This window comes from Mauremys mutica, unplaced genomic scaffold (genome assembly GCF_020497125.1).
Source record: "Mauremys mutica isolate MM-2020 ecotype Southern unplaced genomic scaffold, ASM2049712v1 Super-Scaffold_100329, whole genome shotgun sequence".
Classification (NCBI taxonomy): domain Eukaryota; kingdom Metazoa; phylum Chordata; order Testudines; family Geoemydidae; genus Mauremys; species Mauremys mutica.
In genome coordinates, this window is record NW_025423315.1 from 207,490 (window position 1) to 216,403 (window position 8,914).

Here is an 8,914-nt window from a genome sequence, read left to right on the forward strand (position 1 = left end):
TGCGAGCATTTCTGAGAATGCCACCATAGAGGTCCTGGATTTCAGTCTCTTTCCTAGCAGATTAAATTTGGCCTCCAGGACGTCTCACCTACCCTTCCCTATGTCATTGGTATCTACATGTACCATGACCACTGGCTCCTCCTCAGCACTACACATAAATCTATCTAGATGCCTTGAGAAATCCGCAACCTACGCACCAGGCAGGCAAGTCACCATACGGCTCTCCCGGTCATCACAAACCCAGATATCCTTGTTTCTAATGATCAAATCTCCCATTACTAACAGCTGCCTTTTCTTAATGAGTGGAGTTCCCTCCCGCAGTGAGGTAACCTCAGTGCAAGAGGCTCTTCCAGATAGTGTTGGGGTGAGGGTCCCAACTATGAGAAGCTTTCCCTCTGCTCCCGTTGACTGCTTTCATTCCCTGGGCCTTCCATCCTCCACAACAGTGCGGGGGGGGGTTATAGTTGGGACAATTCTATAGTGTCCTGGAAAGCCTCATCAACATACTTCTCTGCCTCCCTTAGCTCCTCCAGTTCCAACACCGTGGCCTCCAAAGCCTTCACACGGTCTCTGAGGGCCAGGAGCGCCTTGCACCAAATGCACACATACATACATGACATAAGAATGGCCGTACCGGGTCAGATCCAAAGGTCCATCTAGCCCAGTATCCTGTCTACCGACAGTGGCCAATGCCAGGTGCCCCAGAGGGAGTGAACCTAACAGGCAATGATCAAGTGATCTCCCTCCTGCCATCCATCTCCATCGTCTGACAAACAGAGGCTAGGGACACCATTCCATACCCATCCTGGCTAATAGCCATTGATGGACTTAACCACCATGAATTTATCCAGTTCTCTTTTAAACGCTGTTATAGTCCTAGACTTCACAACCTCCTCAGGCAAGGAGTTCCACAAGTTGACTGTGCGCTGCGTGAAGAAGAACTTCCTTTTATTTTCTTTAAATCTGCTGCCTATTAATTTCATCTGGTGATCCCTAGGAATCTTCTGTTGATTATGCTGCACTTAACCCTCAGTTTTATTTGAGCAAACAGGAGATATTTGACACTGTGCGATACGGCTCCTGTGCTCTGTTCCCAAAGTGTTCTGCAGCAGGGGAGGGTCTCTGGTAGTGTGTGTGTCACTGGCATATTGGGGTGATGCTGAAACAGGGCAGAGTAGAGGTGGCATTGTGGGGCTGGCGTAAATCTTCTCTCTCCATTTCCCCTTCCAAGAACCGAGGGGACAATAACCCTTACCCAGTGAGGTCACATTCTCATAAGAACATAAGAAAAGGCCGTACCGGGTCAGACCAAAGGTCCATCTAGCCCAGTATCTGTCTACCGACAGTGGCCAATGCCAGGTGCCCCAGAGGGAGTGAACCTAACAGGCAATGATCAAGTGATCTCTCTTCTGCCATCCATCTCCATCCTCTGACGAACAGAGGCTAGGGACACCATTCTTACCCATCCTAGCTAATAGCCATTTATGGACTTAGCCACCATGAATTTATCCAGTCCCCTTTTAAACATTGTTATAGTCCTAGCCTTCACAACCTCCTCAGGTAAGGAGTTCCACAAGTTGACTGTGCGCTGCGTGAAGAAGAACTTCCTTTTATTTGTTTTAAACCTGCTGCCTATTAATTTCATTTGGTGACCCCTAGTTCTTGTATTATGGGAATAAGTAAATAACTTTTCCTTATCCACCTTCTCAACATCACTCATGATTTTATATACTGCTATCATATCCCCCCTTAGTCTCCTCTTTTCCAAGCTGAAGAGCCCTAGCCTCTTTAATCTTTTCTCATATGGGACCCTCTCCAAACCCCTAATCATTTTAGTTGCCCTTTTCTGAACCTTTTCTAGTGCTAGAATATCTTTTTTGAGGTGAGGAGACCACATCTGTACACAGTATTCAAGATGTGAGTGTACCATGGAGTTATGTAAGGGCAATAATATATTCTCAGTCTTATTCTCTATCCCCTTTTTAATGATTCCTAACATCCTGTTTGCTTTTTTGACCGCCTCTGCACACTGCGTGGACATCTTCAGAGAACTATCCACAATGACTCCAAGATCATTTTCCTGACTCGTTGTAGCTAAATTAGCCCCCATCATATTGTATGTATAGTTGGGGTTATTTTTTCCAATGTGCATTACTTTACATTTATCCACAGAACAAAGGACTGAATGACCCAGCCAAACTGTGGATATGTTCCAGATGGACTTTCAAGCCAGCAACTCACCAATACTGCTAAGAACCTGATATATAGATTTCGGAATGTATCTGACTCCTTTCCCATTTAACAACTCCCTTTTTTTTCGTTCTTTTATAATAAATCTTTAATTTAGATGCTAAAGGACTGGCAGAGAACATGGTATTTTGTGTAAGATCCAAACCTATACTAACCTGGTGATGTGGCTGGCCCTTTGGGGTCAGAAGAACTCTTTGTCTATGCACGCAGAGTTTTTAAATAACCTCTCACTGTACTGGACCTAGGTGCTGATTGGGAGTCAGAGAAGTGCAATGCAATAAAGGGGGCTGGGTGATTTCTTTTTTCAGCTTCTCGATAACCAGTGTGGGTGATCAGAAGCACAGTTTGTGACTGGTCAGTGAGTTTAACTTCAGCGTTAACCACCAGTTTTAGGAGCATCTCCCTTTTTGAGCCTGCCCTGACCCTGGCATTTTCAGTGAGGACTGTCCCAGGCACACCAGCTCACACTAAGCACTGAAGTTAAATTAATAGATTTATTTTTATGACAAAGTTATGAAATCAAGTGAACTCCTTTATTTTCTTTCATCTGAGCAGGGTTTCCAGTTTCCCAACCTGATGTGATCTCCCAGCTGGAACAAGGGGATGAGCCATGGGTCCCAGACCTCCAGGGTTCAGAGGAAAGAGAGATCCTGAGAGTTCCCTGCACAGATGAGGAAACATTAAACCAACTCAGAATCTGTAAGTGCCTGAAGGAAACATCTGGGAACCCCTACAAAGCCCTTGGGAGCTCTGTCGGTTCATTATTGTCCCTAGCAGGGGTCATATCCTCAGGGTAAATTAGCTCATGGTCTCCTGTAGATCAGGCCTGCACAACATGCGGCCCATGTGGGCTCAGTGTGCGGCCCGCGGGGGGTGAGTAGTTGTGTGGGCAGGCAGTTGTGGGTTGGGGGGGGTGCAGGTGAGCCAGTAGCGGGGGAGGGAGGCTAAGGAGGCGAGCTGCGAGTTGGTGGCTGACCTATTCTACTGATCTGGTCTGACTCCCATCCCCTCTCCAAGGGTTGCAGCTGTCTGGAGGTGCCTGCTTTCCACACCTGCCTCATTCATTCAACAGGGCAATTGATTACAAAGTTGGGGGAAGAGCTCATTCTACTTCTAGCAAAAAGACATTTTTCTTTTACCTTAATTATACTACCTTAGGGGCCGGCTATAACATATTACCAAGGTTCAATACTCCTGTTTTGGTGGGGCAGCGCTGGGGAAGGAGGGTTTGTTTCCGCAGGGCGGGCGGTGCTGGGGAGGGGGAGTATTTCGGGGGGCTGGGTGGCGCTGGGGGGATGTGTTTCGGGGGGGCTTGGTGCTGGAGGGGGGTCGGCGGGGCCGGGGGGGTTTGGCCCTCAGCTGTTTTCTTTGGAGTAATATGGCCCTCGCTGCTTTACGAGTGGTGCAGGCCTGCTGTAGATCCTAGTAGACACCAGGCAGTAGCTTCTTCCCTTCCCCCTGCGAATTTGGATGGGATGTGAAGGCCAAATTGATCCCCTCCTCTCTCTTACTTGTGTTATGCTTAAGCACCTAGGATCTTTTTCAGGGGAAAAGGCAATACACTGAGTTTATTGAAGATACAGCAATTAGCATATGCATTCAATTACGCCACACACATACATTGCCCTGCCAGTCGATGTTACAGTTACCAGTCCAGAGTCCAGATCAATCTTGTGGCCAGCTAGGTTGATCACATGTAGGAGGAGCTGGGTTCTGTTGGCTGCAACATGATTCTCTGGGGAAGTCTTGGTAGGATGAACCCAAAGTTTCATGGCAAGGCACCCTGTTTCTATAGGGATTTTCCTTCATTGTGACCAATGAGTTTTGCACCGTCATGCTGTAATTAATTGTTGTTTGACAAGTGTTTGTTTTCTTAAATTGTCCTTCTCATCCTTTATCTTGTTCTTTCATCAAGTCCCTCAGGGAGTTCTCCCAGCCTGGTTTTGATCAGAGCTGTCTTGTCCCCATTGATAGGTGCCTGTCTCATCTTTAGAATCATCAGTCTGCCTCCTTTGACATTTCAGTAGGAGTGTGCTGCAGCCTCCTGGTGCCCTTGCATCTGTCTTCGGTTCCTCCCTTGTACATTTGGTTCAGTGATGGCCTTCACACTTATCTCTTCATACCTACATTTCTCATTCACACACAAAACAATTAATTTACACACAACATTTTGAACAGGAACATCAAATTGCAATGCAAAAGAAAACAATCATGGCATTCTTTTACTTATGTTAAAATGCTAAACCTACAACAAATTGGTGACCCGCAAAGGTCTGTTACTGCCTTGAAATCAGTCCAGACACGGATCCTGGCTGATGTATCTCTACCCATTGGCCCATTAGGCCATTCCTTTCTGTTATTCAAAATGGGTGGCTGACGAATATGATCAAATCCTAAACCAATACATTTAATACATGCTACATTCTTATTCTGTATCCTTCATTCTAAATTATATAAAATACAAACATAAAATCCCACAACTACATTTGGGGGAAGAATTTGGGGGAGTTCAGTTCCTGATTTTTATTTGACCTCTCTCCAGCACTTGTATTGGTTTGGCCTTCCCCTTTCCATCCCTGTCTGAGGTTTCTGTCTCTATCACAGCAGGTGATGCAAGGGTAGGTGAGAAAGAGGAGCAGAATTCTCAGCAGGAAAATGTTGAGCAAGTGGATAAACACAGAGCATTATCACAGAGATCGAAAAGGAATGTGTCCAGGAGTCATGAGCTGGGAAACTCCTGTGAGATTCATCACAGACCAGAAAGAGAGCAGGGAAACCAGCCAGGGAAGAAAGCGGGTAAATTTATTTCCTGTTGGGGAACAGAGAAGGGCCTCAAGGAAACCACAACCCAGCAGGAAATCCTCATGGGAAAGAGAAAAAATACATGCACCGAATGTGGGAAAAAATTCATTCACAGATCAAGCCTTTCTGTTCATCTGAGAATCCACACAGGGGAGAGGCCCTATGAATGCAGTGAGTGTGGGAAATGCTTCACTAGCAGCTCATACCTTTCTAAACATCAGAGAATCCACACAGATGACAGGCCCTACGAATGCAGAAAGTGTGGGAAAAGATTCACTCGCAGATCAGGCCTTTTTCAACATCAGCGAATCCACACAGGTGAGAGGCCCTATGAATGCAGTGAGTGCGGGAAAACCTTCAATCGCAGCTCGCATCTTATTAGTCATCAGCGAACCCACACAGGAGAGAGGCCCCATGGATGCAGCGAGTGTGGGAAAAACTTCAATCACAGATCAGCCCTTTCTGTTCATCAGAAAATCCAGTGGCCTAATGGATAAGACTTCTGAGTATGGATCAGAAGATTGAGGATTTGAGTCCCTTGGTGGTTGTGTTTCTGCGGTTTTACCATTGTGCTGAACGTCCTGCTCCTTGCAGGGCTGGAACCTTGGCTGCTCAGGCCAATGCTCTGGCTTCAGCTAGAGCCCTGGGAAGGAGTTGGGGGTTGGGCGTCACAAAGGCTGGGGCATGAGCCCCAGGTGCTTCCAGTCTCGCCTTTGCCATTCCTGACTTGCCAAAGAAAATGGACGGCTGCCCGGGCTAGCATGTGCGCCTGTCCCTGTGCTGGAGGGTACTTGCTACATAGCATCTTCGGAGCCTGGGTGTTTCCCTGCTTCTCGCCAGCTTGGGAAAAGCCTCTTGGGGTAAAATCTCTTGCCCCACTGCAGAAGTCAGCACCTTGAGTGAGACCACTCAGAGGTCCCACCATGGGGCCTGGCCCAGCTTTCCTACCATCTTGTTACCTTGGCCACAGCATCAGCAGCTGCCTCGCATGCTTGTGACCTTCAGTGGGTGTTTGGCATGGCAGGGAGCAGCCTGGCTGGGTGTTTTTGTGCCTGTCTGATGGCCACACATAGGCATGGTCCTGCCCTCCTCTAGCCCTGACCTCAGTTGCTCTGTGGCTTTTAAGCCTTCCCCTGAAGCTGTCAGCACCAGCCGCCTCTGCTCTAGGTGCCCAGAGGAGGAGAGGTGTTGCTGGGTCACTTTTACAGATGCCCCTTCCCTGCTACTGCCCTTGTTCAGCTGTACAGAGTTTTCATCCCCAATCCCTACCTAGCAGCCCTCTGGCATCATTCCTGAGGGCTGCCCTGCCTGCCTCACTTTCTTCCTACCATATTGGGAAAGACAGCTCTCATCATTAAAGGTCAGGTGGGCCAACTATGGGCAGAAGCCCATTCTATGTTTTCCTACTGCAGAGCCCAAGCTCAGGAACTCAACTTGGGTGCAGGCACTGCTGTGCTCCCAGAAAACAAGCCACCCCTGCACAAAAAGGGATGAAAGGGCCTGCCAAAGCCCAGGATTGAACCAGGGACCTTTAGATCTTTAGTCTAACGCTCTCCCAACTGAGCTACTTTGGCAGCTACATGGTAGCATTTTGGCCTGTTGCTTCTCTGTCCGGGATGTTTTTGTCAGCAGTTGCACACAAAAAGGACAGGAAAACGAACGGCTGCTCCACACCCCCACCGGAGGAACCCGGCGCCCTTAGCTGTGGGGAGTAAGAAGTGTCTGTTGGCTGACAGGGCCTGTTCCCGAGGAGCTGGAACAGCAGCTGCCGCCTCCCCCTCAGCTCCAGGCTGTGGGAAATGCTCATTGCCTGGCTGCATGGGCGGATGCTGCTCCGTGCTCTGGAGAGCGTCTGTATTGCTCTGTCGACCGCCCCGTCTTCACTGAGCCAGTCTGGTAAGGTCCCAGGTGCCCCCTCCGGCCTGGCAGCTGAGAGTCTGTGCAGACATCAGCCCCCCTGCCAGCCCCACAGGCAGCAGCAGCGCCAGCCCCCCAGCACCACAGGGGCACTCAATGCACTTCCTGTGGGGAAATGGCTCCTTGGCGTCCAGCTGCTAGAGTGAGAGCCAGGGGAGAGCAGTGTCTAGCTCACCGTGGGGGAGAGAAGAGACCTGGTGAGTGCGGATCTCCCTCAGCCTCCCCCACAACGCTGGTCAGTTGTATTGTCACTGTGATAGTCGGCGCTTCCCTGCCGGGCTGGCCCTAGAGAGGTGCAGGGCCCAGGACAAATCTCCCCATTTCTGCCCCAGGCCCTGCCCCCACTCCACCTCTTCCCCCAAGCCCCAACCTCTGTCCCATCTCTTCCCAGTCTGCCCCATTCCTCTCCCACCCCCACCTCTTCCCATCCCTGCTCCTCCCCCTCCCCGCCCAGTGCCTCCTGCACCCCACTGAACAGCTGATCACTGGCAAGTGGGAGGCGCTGAAGGGGAAGAGGAGGAGCTTGTCAGCAAGGCCTGTAGTGGGGGGGGGGAGGGAGCTGGCTGCCAGTGGGTGCTGAGCACCTATTTTTCCTCTGTTGGTTCTGCAGCCCCGTAGCTCCCATGAAGTCGCTGACTCGGCTCCTTTCACACCCTAGAGAGAGGAGCAGAACCAGGGCTATGGCTGATCTATGGGGCACCAGTTGAGTGGCAGAGGCTTCAGGGGCTGAGAGTTTGCCTGACCCTTCAGGGACACAGTGTGAGGGGGTGTCCCAGGGATCTCTATGAAAGGAGCAGAACAGGATTTACTTGGGGTGGGGAGAGAATTGAGAGTGTCTCAGGGGGTTGTACAGAGGTGTTGCCCGGGTGAGAGACTGGCTAAAACACAGGCCTCGCTGTGAGCAGGATTCAAACCTGCGCAGGGGAATCCTATTAGATTTCAATTCCAATGCCTTAACCACTCGGCCATCACAGCTGTGAGCACAAAACTGCCCCAATGCCAGAGAAACTGGTAAAGAATCACAATGCCCAGGCTTGAAGTCATCAGAATTACAGAATTCCCACTGCAAACCTGGCTCCCAAAGCACAGGGGGGATTTGGGGTTTGTTCTCTTTGCTTAGCCATGTGCGGTCGCACGAGTGTGTTTAACAGTCTCCCCTCCCACAGAGCAGGAACGGGGAAATGATTCTCAACTGGAAGCTTGATATGAATGAGGATGTCTGGGCCACAGGGCCAGGGACTGGCCTTTGCTAGAGAAACCAGTGACACACGGAGCCAGGCTAAGGAAAATGTTTCCTGGAGTCAGTAACTGGACGAGCAGCAGTATTGTGCAGAGAAATGTCTCACAAGAGGAGTCAGCGCATTGGTAGTTCGGTGGCAGAAGTCACAGCTACAGCGGGGGAGGTCTAGCTTTGGTTTCTGGCCAACAGAGGGATGAGTTTTATTGTCTCCAAATTTCAGTAGAAAAATTCAGACCCAAACTGGGTGTGGTGGGGGTTTCTCTGGTTTGTTTGTTTTTCTCATTTGAAATGTCCTTGATCATTTTTCTGGAAAAACTATTTGGACAAGGCCAGGGAAGAGTTAGAACAATTATAAATCTCCATGGGAGTGAGGGGGTCTCTCAGCACCAGGGGAGGGGTGGAGATTTTCATGGAGGGGAGTTGAGGAGATAAATGAGAGGCTTTTGCTCCAGCAGAGGGAGCGGCTTGGCAGGTTCATTTTTACCAAGTGAAACCCCCCCCCACACACACACACGTTGCTCCCCTGCTGCTGCTACCCCAGCTCAAACCCCACTGTCACCCCCAGCATGTGACCTACAGCTTCCCGCTGACAAAGCCCTTATCTATCAGAGACAACAGCCCCTCGTCTGCCCCTTCTCCCAGCCGAGCCCTCCCCCCACAGAGCCCAGGACAACCCCGACCTAGCCATGCCGGGGGGTCGGGCTT

At 50.1% G+C, this 8,914-nt stretch overlaps 2 non-coding genes across 2 annotated transcripts; both read right to left on the reverse strand.

Moving 5' to 3' along the window:
- Positions 1 to 6,553: 6,553 nt before the first annotated feature.
- TRNAF-AAA lies at positions 6,554 to 6,626 on the reverse strand. Its single transcript has one exon. It is a non-coding gene; the product is annotated as a tRNA-Phe (tRNA).
- A 1,236-nt stretch (positions 6,627 to 7,862) lies between these two features.
- On the reverse strand, positions 7,863 to 7,944 carry TRNAS-UGA. The gene has a single exon. It is a non-coding gene; the product is annotated as a tRNA-Ser (tRNA).
- Positions 7,945 to 8,914: the final 970 nt, after the last annotated feature.